Raw genomic sequence first — 12756 nt, 5'->3', positions numbered from 1 at the left:
CTTGTTTGTTGTTTGAATGTGGGTTTGTAAACTATTGATCACAACGCTACTCTGTGGTAGCTGTAAAAAAAAAGACGTTTCTAAACACAGAGTTAAAACTAAAAACACAAGTGGACATCTTCGAACGGTCTGCAGCTATATGCCTTTTCATTTACATTCTGTTATATTTTTGATTCGAAAAATGCCGGCCAAAAAGTGTGACAAACTTGTAAAGAGCCTGTTTGCGCCATGTAAACTTTAGGCAAGAGTCCACATCTGCTTATCATTTAACTTCTCCTTTGCTTTCGTTTTCTCCACACTCGGTTCAAGCCTGATAAAGCTTTATGCCCGCAGTGTTCACAATACACAGGTTTCTGCACAGCACAGGCAAGTTTGCACAGCCTGGGGTGGCGGTGGGGGTTTTACGGTTGTTGTCGTATTTACTGGAATGCTGCGCAATATAATTCTTTCTGTCATTCTAATGCATGAAATCCACTCGGAGGGGGACTTTTTTTTTTTGACTAGCCGTTCTCCAGTCATGCCTGCCCACATGTTGCTTAATTTTGTTTATTCTTCCAGCATCCGTTCATTTCATTCGTTTCAACACGACATCTAACCCTTCATGTCTTCAACGGCAAAGAGCCCAAGCAATGACTAATTATGTGTAGTTTTATTTGTGTTCTTCTTAGATTGGAATGTTTCAAGTTATTCGTTAAAGACGTAGCATATATTAACTACTGCAACGTATTTTGGGCCTCTTGCAGTGATCCATGTACTTTTTTGTTTTAATCAGCTTTTCTATATGCTGAGCATCCAGTGTATTTTTATTGGTCTGCTAATGAACAAGTAGGGTCAAGAAGTTTTATTCCGATTTCTGAAGCAGCATTTGGTCATGAGACTGATATCCATTCTTAAAAAGATCATTTAGACACAAAGCTTCTCCACTTGTGTCATGAGAACAGTAACTTGCCTTCCTTTTCCTTGGCCAGTGGAGTTGCTCAGTTCTGGTTTTCATTCTTACTACCTGTTAAGTTTTCTCTGTCTGCCTGCCTAGTGTCTCTATTGTCCTTTCCCATGCTTTACTCATTCCTTGGTCTGCCCAAACCTACTTCCCATTTCCTTTCATTTGTCTTGCACGTGTGCCCTCCTGCAAGTTTTAATTTTTCCCTCTATTTCCTTTTTGTTCACTTCCACAAAGTGTTTCCCTTTTCCTGTCAGCTTTGTTTCTGTTTTTCTAGCTGACACTCTTCAGCTGTCATCTCTAAAAGGCTCCCAGTGCTCCAATTTCCTTTTTCATTGTCTGTATTTCCAAACTACATACACCCCCCCCCCCCCCCCCCCATACATTTAATATTTTTGTGGACTTTGCTGGAATTTGTTGTTCCTTTTCACTGATCAGGACTGATTCCTGACTTGTGCCTAATGAGGCTCCTCTGTAGCCCTGAACTGAATAAGTGGATTAGAAAATGAATGGATGTTCTTCTGATTTATCATTTAATAACACCTCAGTGATTGAAGGTGCTGTTGTGTGTACAGTTGTCACGAAGTTGTAAAGTGTTCTTTAAAGTAACTTTTTTTCAGTCATTGTTTAAAAAAAAACTAAAATAAAATGAGCACAGTTGGTTTTACTGATTCTACCTTCCAGTATATGGGGTAGTGGGGCAAATTGTTTTAAAGGTCTGTGGATGTGCTACAGCTGAAGGCACCATCCTTCCATCTCCTGCTTAAATCCTTTATGAAGATCAAATCCAGCTACGCCATTGATTATTCACCTGACACAAATCTTTGCTTTGCCCAACCAACAAAAATAATTGTGTACAGCATATGGCTTTTCATACATATATATTTTTTCTTTTAGCACTTGTCTTGTTGAAAAATAAATACGGACAATCTTCAGTTGTATTGCAGATGCACATAAAGAAAAACAAATTGATATATATGTTTTGCTCAAAATTGATGAACTTAGAGCATTCTGTAATGGTAATAACCATAGTAAGTTTTATTCTGATTGATTTGTTTTAGAGCTGTTCTGTCTACAAGCTCACATCGTGACACAGATAGACACACATATACACAACTGGTGGTAAGTGAAAACCAAACACCCAGTATGTGTCACACTGTGGAACTGAGAATCTTCTAAGCATGCTAAGAATATGATCTCGCACACAACTTGATAGGATATGGTCAACTCGGTACAGAGTATCATGCGTTCTAGTGTACTCTGAATAACATTGGGTGTAATCTTCCAATGCTGCAGTCCAGGCCTGTACACTGGCATGCAAACAATCATACAAGTTGTGAAGGTCCTCCGATGTAATGTCAGTCAGTTGTCTTTTGACCTGGCTGTGTGCGAAAGATGCATTGTCCAATCTTCTTCTATATGTGCATGGTTTGGGAGAGGTCTGGTAAGTGTTCCAGCTAGAGCAGTTGATGAACAGCCTCTAGTATATGTTAAACTGCATGGGCAGATTGTGGACTGGTGTGCTCTTGTTGGAAGGCGAATCTGTCATTTCACACAGGAATGGGATCAGGACTGGCTGAAACATCACTCCTTATTGAACACTGCAGTTGACGGCATCCTACACCATCATGCCAGGTGTATATATCGTGGAAGCAGCCACTTGTCAGGTCTTCGTCAGCAACATACACAACCATTCATCATTTCAATGTAGAATCTGCTTTCAGGCAGACTGACATTCTTCCGTCTAATCAGCCTGTTTGAGCCATGTGTGATGATAATGATGACAAGTGAGTTGCAGTAGCACCAGGGGAATGCATGACCATAGTCCATCTTCAAGAAGACTGTTATATATGGACATAGTGGAAATTAGTGGTGTGTCAGTGGCTCCATTCAGACTGCCATGGCATTCTTTCTGATGCGCCAGTCTTGAAGTGCATCCCATATGTTTGGGCTGCTTCAGATCCATTTTCCAGTTGTAGACACCCTCCTCTTCCCATTGTCACCAACACTGAAGTATCGCATACACCATCTACCTAATCTGTTCCACAATTTGAAGGAAGGAGCATCTGGCTTCTTGTAGGCCCACTATATAACCCTACTCAGACTCTATTAATTGCATGAATGGTACTTGGTGACCAGGCGTGACAGACTTGTGTACAGTCAGTAACACAAATGACTCTTTTGATAATGTTGAGCCCTGCCTATTAATGACTGTGGTGTGACCTTTGCTGTACTCTGTATTGGTATGGGGTGCCCCAGTGACCGTAGATCTTTAATCACAAAAGTGCCTTACCTTCTACATTTACTTGCAGGATTCCAAACTGGATTCCTTCTGTGTGTCCTTTTTCACTTTCCCCTAGTGCTGTGTGCGTGTGTATGTGTATGTGTTTTATATAAAAATAATTTGTTGTCGGGAGATAGCAAATGGATAGATATTGTTGGGATAATGTCAAACTCCTTACAACCTATCAAGGTAGGAGGTACTAACCCTGCTCGGGACACCATTTCATTTTTATTGGCAGGCACAATGCACACACATTCATTAAGCGCCAATTTGAAATCGCTATGATTCTTGGCTCTCTATTAGGAAGTGTGTGGAGATTGGCCAAGATTTATTGTTTAAGCCTTTCTGCAACCAGTAGCCATGGAAATTGAGCAAGATTGGAAAAATTTCAACATTTTCTTTTGTTAGCAACCTTGAGTATTCCTAAATCTTTTGCTAATCTGTTCATGCTTGTGTGTTGTTGATTCTTATGTCTTGATTCCATACCCGGCCAAAATCATCTTCTGTTTTTCAATAGTAATAAATCAGTACCTCCTGTATACTTGAGGTAGAAAACTCTGAGAGGTGAGATCCTAAATCAACTTTTGGGTAGCTTCTGTAGGTAAAATATGCTTGTTCTTTCCATGCAGAAGGCAGGGCTGCCATGTCTCTGAGCACATATCTTCCATCCATCCATCCATCCATCCATCCATCCATTATCCAACCCACTGAATCCGAACACAGGGTCACAGGGGTCTGCTGGAGCCAATCCCAGCCAACACAGGGCACAAGGCAGGAACCAATCCCGGGCAGGGTGCCAACCCACCGCAGGCACATATCTTTATAAAACAGAATTATGTATTATAAAATACAGTTTTTACAATGTTTTAGTTTATTTTCAAGTAGAATTCTTCATTCTGAATCATGACAAGTAAATAAATGTCAGGTTTGTGTAAGGTGTGTTTTTTTTTGTTTTTAATTTATTGCATATAATGAGACTGAGAGCGATCACATAAGGCATTTGGTTGGGCTCATTTTCTTTTGGTTTAAGTAATTACTGCTTACGATGCTATTTTGCCTTTTCGGAGGAATTCGCACACATGCTCACAATATTGTGGCTAATCTTGCCAAGTCTAATTACAGCGCATCATGCAGACGTTCATTAGCAGATTACATAGGATTCCTGTGGAGTGCCATCCCCAGCATGCTATTTATTCTATAAGCACTATTAAAAGCTGCAAAGGATGCTGCTAAACAGTCTGTAATGTAATAACATTCTTTTAAGTGTTAATGATGCATTTCCATCCAGTCTGATGTGTTGATATGTCATCAGTGTCGCATGTTAATGTGTTTCCAGTCCTCAAACTTGGGTGATATTTCACCTTGTAGGCGCTAGTCTGGAAGGAAAGACTGGCACGTGATTTATAGTTGGATCGTTTTTTTAATAGGGTTCTTTGAAATGTAAACTGCAGTCATGGATAAAATAATTTTGGCACATTAACAGGTAATAAATAAGGGGGGAAAAAACTTGTAAGTTTCAGTGATTGACATGTAAGTGATTAAAATTTTAATGTGTCAAAGTCCATCTAACTGATTTAGATACTGTGATCCTCAACTGGATATCTGGCATCAATGAGCATAAGCAGGAGAAAATCATGAATGGAGTGCCAGTCAAATACTCGCTCATGAGCTGACAAATTAGGGTCTCCAGTTAAACTAACCTCACATATTTAAGATGTAGGAACAGGCATGGGAAGAACATGCAAACTTTATAAAAGTAATGGCTTTGCCTTGGTGGTATAACACGGCACACTGGAGCTGTGAGAAAGTAATGCCAGTTACTGGGCCACTTCAGGTGTAGAAATGTGATGTGTCTGGCGAATTTATTTCTCTACATAAAGATGTGATTTTTAAAAAATCTGAGTCTGATATATCTATATATAGTGCAAGGAGCTATATCAGCGCCGACCTGACACAGACTGACACCGGAGGCACACGTAAAATAAAACGCAAAGATTTATTTTCTTCACCCGTGGGGCACGTCTTCCCTGTGTCCCACAGGTACTACACAGTCCCGCACTAAGCACACCAAATAAATCCAAACAAAATACTCTTCCTCCACTCCTCACAGGCAGCTTTGTTGTTGTCGTCATCCTCCTGACTCTGGCTGCAGGCTCTTCTTATAGCCCACCTGGAAGTGCTTCAGGTGGTAATTAGCCTAATTAGGCTGCACTTCCGGGTGTGGCTGCATCACAGCACACAGAAAGAAATCCGCAGTAGTCTAATTCGATTCATGTAAATCTTCTTAATAACTTTGTGTGTGGAAAATATACTCTGCACACCTACAGCATAATAAGGAAAGTGAAAAGAAAACCTCTTTAAAGACAAACTACATTGATTAAGCAAGGCAAAAAAAAATTAAAAAGGCAAATAGGATATAGCATAAAAACTGTTGAATATAAGTCAAGGGGCGTTATGTTCAAACTATATAAAGCACTAGTGACACCACAACTGGAGTATTTTGTAGTTCTTTTCACCACAGTTGAAGCTGTGTAGAAAAGAGCAACCAACTGCATCCCAGGACATAAGGACATGTGCTACTGTGGGAGACTCTGAGAATTACATCCGCTTAGTCTCGAGGAGAGGAAACTGTATGGGGCCTAATCCAGGTACTGTATTTAAAATCCTCAAAGGCATTGATAAAATAGATCCAGCAACTATCTTTCAGCTTAAGGGTGAATTGCATAGACAGTGTTTCCTAAACTTTTTTTGTGGTGGAACACTTTTTATAACCAAAACCATTCCAACACACACCACCTTTCTACTAACCACAAAAACATTACATCTCATACATGTCCTCAGCTCTCCGAAAGGATGGGACTAACAGAGATGCCAGTTATAAAGCAGCACCAAGATCAGTGTTCACAGACATGGCACTTAGTGAGCACTTTGGGCAAATCCCCAGCTGCTTCTTCCCTTTGACCACCACCTCCCTTCAGAGGACAGCTTGTATGACCACTATCCTCCAACCCTGTAAGATTCACTGGTGACCACAGACCGAGCCAGATGGACTCTAGGAGAGGCATCCAAAATGCTCCAAGTGCTGTGACTGCAACATCTTCTCCAGGTAGTCCTGTCCTCCTATGACAGGTCTCGACCGCCTGAGGACCTTGTCTGTCTCATGTTCAGATCCAGGTGTGCTACACTGTTATTTCTGTGGAGCACCTGAGAAGCTCTCAAGATGCACTACTGTGCTGTGGCACACATGGTTAAAAAACACTGCTCTAGGACATCAGTGGGAATTAAGGGGAAGTGCATTTAAGACTGAAGCCAGGAAATACTTCTTTATACAAAGAGTTATGGGACTCTGGAACGAACTACCAAGACATGTAGTTGAAGCAGAAACCTTAAGAAGGATTTAAGAAGGATTTGTATGAGATATTTGGAGAGCTTAGCTATTGGCTAAACCAGGGGTCGGCAACCCGCGGCTCTGGAGCCACATGCGGCTCTTCAGCCTCCTTGCAGTGGCTCCCTTTGGCCTTGACAAAAAAATAAAAACCATGAAAATAAATAATGGCAATTTCTTAATTTAACTTGTATTTATATATATATATATATATATATATATATATATATATGTTTATTTACTACTACTACTACTGTTATACATTTTAACATCTAATTTAGAGAGTTTAATTCTGCGTGGACAGAAGCATTTGCCTTCACCGCCAACGACGCTGGCTTACCGGTGTGCTTAATATGTGGCGATAAATTATCGAACAACAAAAAATGTAACGTTGAAAGACATTTTCAAAACAAGCTCTCAGCATTCACTGAAAAATACCCAAGTGAAGATAAGCGAAAGAGAGCAATTTCGGAACTGCAACGGAAAGCTGAACAGAGCAAACATACTTTCAAAAAGTGGATCACTTCTACACAGTCAACTACAGCCGCTAGTTTTGTGGCAGCTCAACAGATCGTAAGGAGGGGTAAGCCGTTCACAGACGGAGAATGCATGAAAGAATCGTTCATAAAAATATCAGAGCATCTATTCTCCGACTTTAAAAACAAACGGGAAATTGTTCAGAAAATGCAAGCTGCATTTAGAGAAAGATTCAGTGAGTTCAGAAAGGAAAAACACACACTCTCTCCTTCCCTGTCACACCCCTGGACATCGACCCATCCCTGCTGAACACATCCGCATTCACTAGAAATTGAACTGGACGACATAGCAGATAAAGATTAATGGGTGTCCAAGTTCAAATGCCTGACAGCGGATCTTGAAGAAGTCACCCGTCAGAAGGCTACTCTCGCTAAAGAGCACAAATGGAGTGATATTGAAAACCTCCCCAAACCCGACAAATTTGTTTTCGACACATGGAGTGCCATTCCCGAAACGTATATGAACATGAAAAAATATGCATTTGGAGTCCTGTCCATCTTTGGCACAACATACTTAAGTGAGCAAGTTTTCTCAAGCATGAACTTCATAAAGTCCAAATATCGCTCCTGCCTCACACATGAGAGCCTGCAGTCCTGTGTGAAGGTCAAAGTCACATTGTACAGCCCCGACATAGAGATGATCAGCAGCGAACTTCAGAAACAGAAGTCACTTTAAACAGGTGACAACAATAGCATTTAATAGGCTATTATTTTTCAGAAAAACAAAACACATTCATTTCGGACCCGGAGCTGATGTAGGTTTTTTTGTATATTCAGGTGCTTCAGTTGATTCAGCACACTGAAATGGAATTTAATGTTTACTTTTTTTAAAGCTGCTAAGCTACAGCTAAATGTTTTATTTATATTAAAGTGGGCTAGTTTTTATTTTAATTTTACACAGGTATAGGAAGGACCCAAATAGGCCTGCATAGTTCAGTTTAATTTATTTCAAAGTAGCCCTACACATGCACACTGCACTTCTGTTTGTTGTATTCCGTGGTTGTAACATGTAAAATCTAAAAAAAGATTAAAACTTTTAAAAGTTTATAAGCTGTGTTATGTTTTGCGGTTCCAGAGTATTTTTCTTTGGAGGAAGAGGGGGCAAAATGGCTCTTTTGATAGTGAAGGTTGCAGACCCCTGGGCTAAACAAACAGGCTTGATGCACCGAATTGTCTCCTCTTGTCTGTCAAATTTCTTATGTTTCTGTGATTCTTGCATAGGGGAAATTTTTAGCAGTAGAATATTACAGGACGGTATTTTATGTTAAAAGGTCTTGTTGGGAAAAAAAAATATATTCATGTTTCCAAGTTGTTTTTCATTTGGGGTGCAAATCTCCACAAAATCTTTGTATTTGTAGAGAATAATCTACTTGAATGATTTTACATAAAATCACTAGGCTTTTAACGTTTTATGGTGCTGTTTAATGGAGCCAAATTTACCTAGGAATGAGTGGCTTGATTTTGAGTTCTGTCCACAGTCCATCCTGATACACAGCTAGTCACTTTGAAAGTGGTCTCGTTCTATTCAGGGATGCTGTTTTTTCTTCTTCTTCTTCTTCTTCAGTTATCTGCCATAGGGCATACCCTTTGATCACCAGTTCCTTTATTATATCCTGGCTTCTGCTCTTCTCTTCATTTATTAGAATAATTAACCATATTTCAGTCTAGCTGCATGTGGTCTTTGGGACAAAAAAACATCCCAAAGACTCCCTAGCAATTCTCCTCTGTGAACTAGGAGAGGCGTCGGCTAACTCTTAAGAATTACCCAGTGCAGAGGACGTGGACCCACTTTGTGCTTGCTGCCCCACTGGCTTTCATAAGAAGACACTGGCGATACCATATCTTGGCTGTATCGCTGGCATACGAGTCCTATTAATCTTTGTCTTGAGAAAATACCTCCAGATAGACAATGTTTTTAGTGAAAACTTCAAGCCTTGACCTCCATTGCTGAGGTGTTTCACTTGCACATTGTTGAGCCGCAGCGATTGCTTCGTTTCAACATTGCGTCTCCATCTGTGTCATTAGCACAACATCGTCGTTGTGCAGCAGCATTTGCTGCATACATGTCCTTCGCAGTGAAGTGAGTTTCATGCAAGCGCAGAAAAAATTTTAAAAGTTTATGCATGCGCCATCTAGAGGCTGTAGTTGAGCGTGAGCAGAGTGGACTGCTCCACACACACAAGCTCAGGTCTTTCGTCTATATATGTCTAAACTGTCTTGCCATGTTTAAAGTACAGGGTGTTTGTGCAGTCTAAAAGCTTATTGACCGTGACCTGCTGGGTTTTCAACTCTAGATGGATGCCCCTTTGTACTCGGGCTCAGGATGACGGATTAACTACAGGAAGCTTTTGCCGTCAACCACAATGATTGCTAGCATGTCCTGTTACATCATTGTGTGATTTCTTGTGATTTCTGGTCATCGCACTGTTTGCGTGTTAGCACCTCTGATTTGGTATGTTGCTTCAGTCTGACCTCCAATAGAAGCCTAACTAAAATTTAATTATCATGGAATTTGTGATGAGAGTAAACTGACGTGAGCTGTCTTAAACTTTTTTTTTTTTTTTAACTTTTATTTAAAGTAACCTGCATCTCTCTATATGTCACAGCCTAAATTTTAACTGTGACTAGCCTGGCACAAGCTGAAAGACATTAAGTTAAACTGGAAATTTTTCAAGTTCAGGATGTGACTTCCTTTTGCACAGGAGTCAGTTTGGCTTCAGCCGGTGTCTGCTGTACTTTTGATTTGTTTTGGCTGCATTTCATATTCACCTGCTATAAGAACACATGACTAGGTAACTTTGGACCCGGTGAGCTTTTACATTCTTGCAATTGCAGGCCCAAAATAAAAGCAGAGTATATTTGTCCCAGACAAATCCATTTTAATTTACTTTAAACCAAATAAATATCAATGCATTTCCAGATTCTACTTTAATCCATTCTAGGATTGAGCCACTCCTGACAGCTTTTGTCTGGGTAGCACTAGTCTGTCTCAGGATACACCTCTCCCACTCTCCACCAAGGAAGTGTCAGGTCACCAGTCAACTTGACCTATACAGTCTTTAGGATGTTGAAGCAAACTCAGAGTACCAGGAAAAAAACATGAGTGGATTGGGATTCAAACCCAGGACTCTTGAACTGTAAGCTACAGTACAGCCTTTCCATAGCTGAATGAAATGGAACTTGAATCCACTATCTCATAGTCAAATGTTTTCCTCAGTCATATTTTCTGTGTAGGTTTTAGTTTCTTCCTTCTTTCTTTGACTTGCACAGATCCTTAAAAGATTAAGCACTGAGAGCTTTCATCTTTTCACTCCTGATGAACTAAACATTACGGAAGCAAGGAATTTCCTTTAAGGTCTGGGTTTTGTACATCTGTTATCTTTTGCTCCTTAACGTTGCCGCAAGGTTCACAGGAACTCCCGCATGACAAGCTCATTCAAGTTTATTGAACCTGAAGAAGCTAGTTAAACAAGGTGAGGTCAGATTAATGAGATTTAGCAAATGCCTTTTGAAAGCTCCATATGGTATGACCTATGCTTGCGTCTCTGGCTCTCACACTTAAGCCATATTACTGAATTTTTAAATTCATTAATTTTAGATGTGTGCATGCTAATCCTGGCAGAATGGTCCACTCCTATATATTAAACACTGTTTGGCTTTCTGTTCAGTCCTGAAGTTCAGGACTGAACTTCCTTGTTCTGTTGCATGAGCCACCTAACCTGCTGGTGTCCAATTTTAGAAACTGTGAAATGACTGAAAGTTAATGAACCTGAAAATTACCTAATGGAATGGCTTCGTATATTTGTACCAAAGTAATGGTCATATTGGAATTACCAAGAAATGCCTAGCATTATTGTGCTATGTCGTATTGGAACTATTAGTTACAGTGATGGTCTCATACGTAAATGAAAAATTATGTTGCCTGCCTCAGTAAAAAATTTATAGTTTGTTGCAAGAAAATGGGAGACTTTGACAGTTTTCGATTTTACGTACATTTAAGTGTACCTTTAGCATTCATGTAGAGATATCTGCATAAATGTCAGCAGTGTCCGATAAAGTAAAAACACTTAAAAGACAAGAATGCAGACCTCGCGGATCATTTCTGTGGTGGTCATCTGGAAATTGCCTCTGTCAAGGCAGCAAAAACAAAAGCGATGTGCTTGACACAGAAAATCCAAGTGTGACAATTGGAACAATGGCAGTTAAGATCAGATTAGGGCACCATGCAGTCCAGGAGATGAAATAATTTTTGTGGAATGAAAAAAATTGCCTTTTGGGTGTAATGCTGGCTGACTGAAGAAAATATTTGTCAAAATGAAGTCAGAAGGGGTGATTTTTCTTTAGAGCATCGTTATGGCTACCAAAAGTGGTATTTTCACGTAAATCTTGAATCAAACACCACAGCATGAAATGATATCACTTAACATTCCTCAAAAGAATGTGAATCCATGTTCTCCAGTACCACTGGTTGTTTTTATCATGAGGAAATCCATCATTGCTACTCTCCAAAAGCTGCATCATGTATTCTTAACAAACATCCAGTGAGGAAAGATCTCATCCTGCAATACAACAATGTACTTGCCCATAATGTTCTGCTATTTTTAAAGATCCAAGAATAGCTGACAGTTTCTCCTCCTTAGACCTTCCAGTCTGGGCCTAGCCACCTGTCCAATCTTTTATCCAGTGAAAGTCCAGCTCTTTGAGTCGTCTGAGGCTGTCCAACTGTGTCACTGTTTACACATGGCAGCAGTGGAGTTCTACTACAAAGGGGTCTCTACAGTGCATCAGTCAAAATGAGCTTTTTGTAGGCACATACATTTGATTAACATAAAGTGCTGGGCTTTTTGCATGCAGCATTTAATGTCTTGAATCATAGAGCATGTGGGTGCTTTAGTGCATGCCACTGACTCCCTGTATGATCTTGAGCAAGTCCTTTTAAAGTATAAATACTCCGGATAAATAAATTATGGAAGGAATTTTTGAAACTAATAATATAAGTAATGGAAATGCATCTGTTATTTTGGAAAACATGGCATTATTTGTTTAATTTGCTTTATTTTTGGTGCCAATTGATGAAAGGAGAGCAAAACCTTCATTTGGGTGCCTTTTTTTTTTAAATTTTAATTACTAGATGTTTGTAGTCCTCATTTCAAGTTTTGAGTTGAAAGTCTAGTTGATGTAGGTCACAAGGCAGGTTTAAGTATTTTGGTTAAAGCTGTGCTGGTGTTCTGTGATACATTGTCCAGTAAATCTATGTGGTTTTTCTAGTCATGGTGCTTAAACACATTGATTCTCAAGACCTAAGAGGAGGTTTACGGATTTGGTGAGAGAGGACATGCAGGTGGTGGTTGTGACAGAGAAAGATGTAGAGGACAGGAAGATATGGAACAAGATTATCCGCTGTGGCGACCCCAGATGGGAGCACCCGGAAGAAGATTCTCAAACCCGTTTTAATTCAGTTAAAGGTCATGGCAGGTTAGAGCCAATTCAGGCCCAAGACAGGAGCAAACCCTAGACAGGGTACCAGTAGTCTGAAGGACCCACTCACTCGCACACCCACATTGGACTTATTTACAATGGCCAGTTAACTTGCATTTGTTTGGGAGGTAAT

The 12756-nt window shown here is 40.0% G+C and overlaps 1 protein-coding gene across 1 annotated transcript in view; it reads left to right on the top strand.

Annotated features, from left to right (window-relative positions):
• micall2a (mical-like 2a) overlaps nucleotides 1-12756 on the top strand; it is a 114201-nt gene that overhangs the window by 386 nt on the left and 101059 nt on the right. The window lies entirely within an intron of this gene.

This window comes from Erpetoichthys calabaricus, chromosome 11 (assembly GCF_900747795.2).
Source record: "Erpetoichthys calabaricus chromosome 11, fErpCal1.3, whole genome shotgun sequence".
Taxonomy (NCBI): domain Eukaryota; kingdom Metazoa; phylum Chordata; class Cladistia; order Polypteriformes; family Polypteridae; genus Erpetoichthys; species Erpetoichthys calabaricus.
The sequence above is the reverse complement of the archived record's forward strand: the minus strand, read 5'-3'. Positions and strand labels throughout refer to the sequence as shown.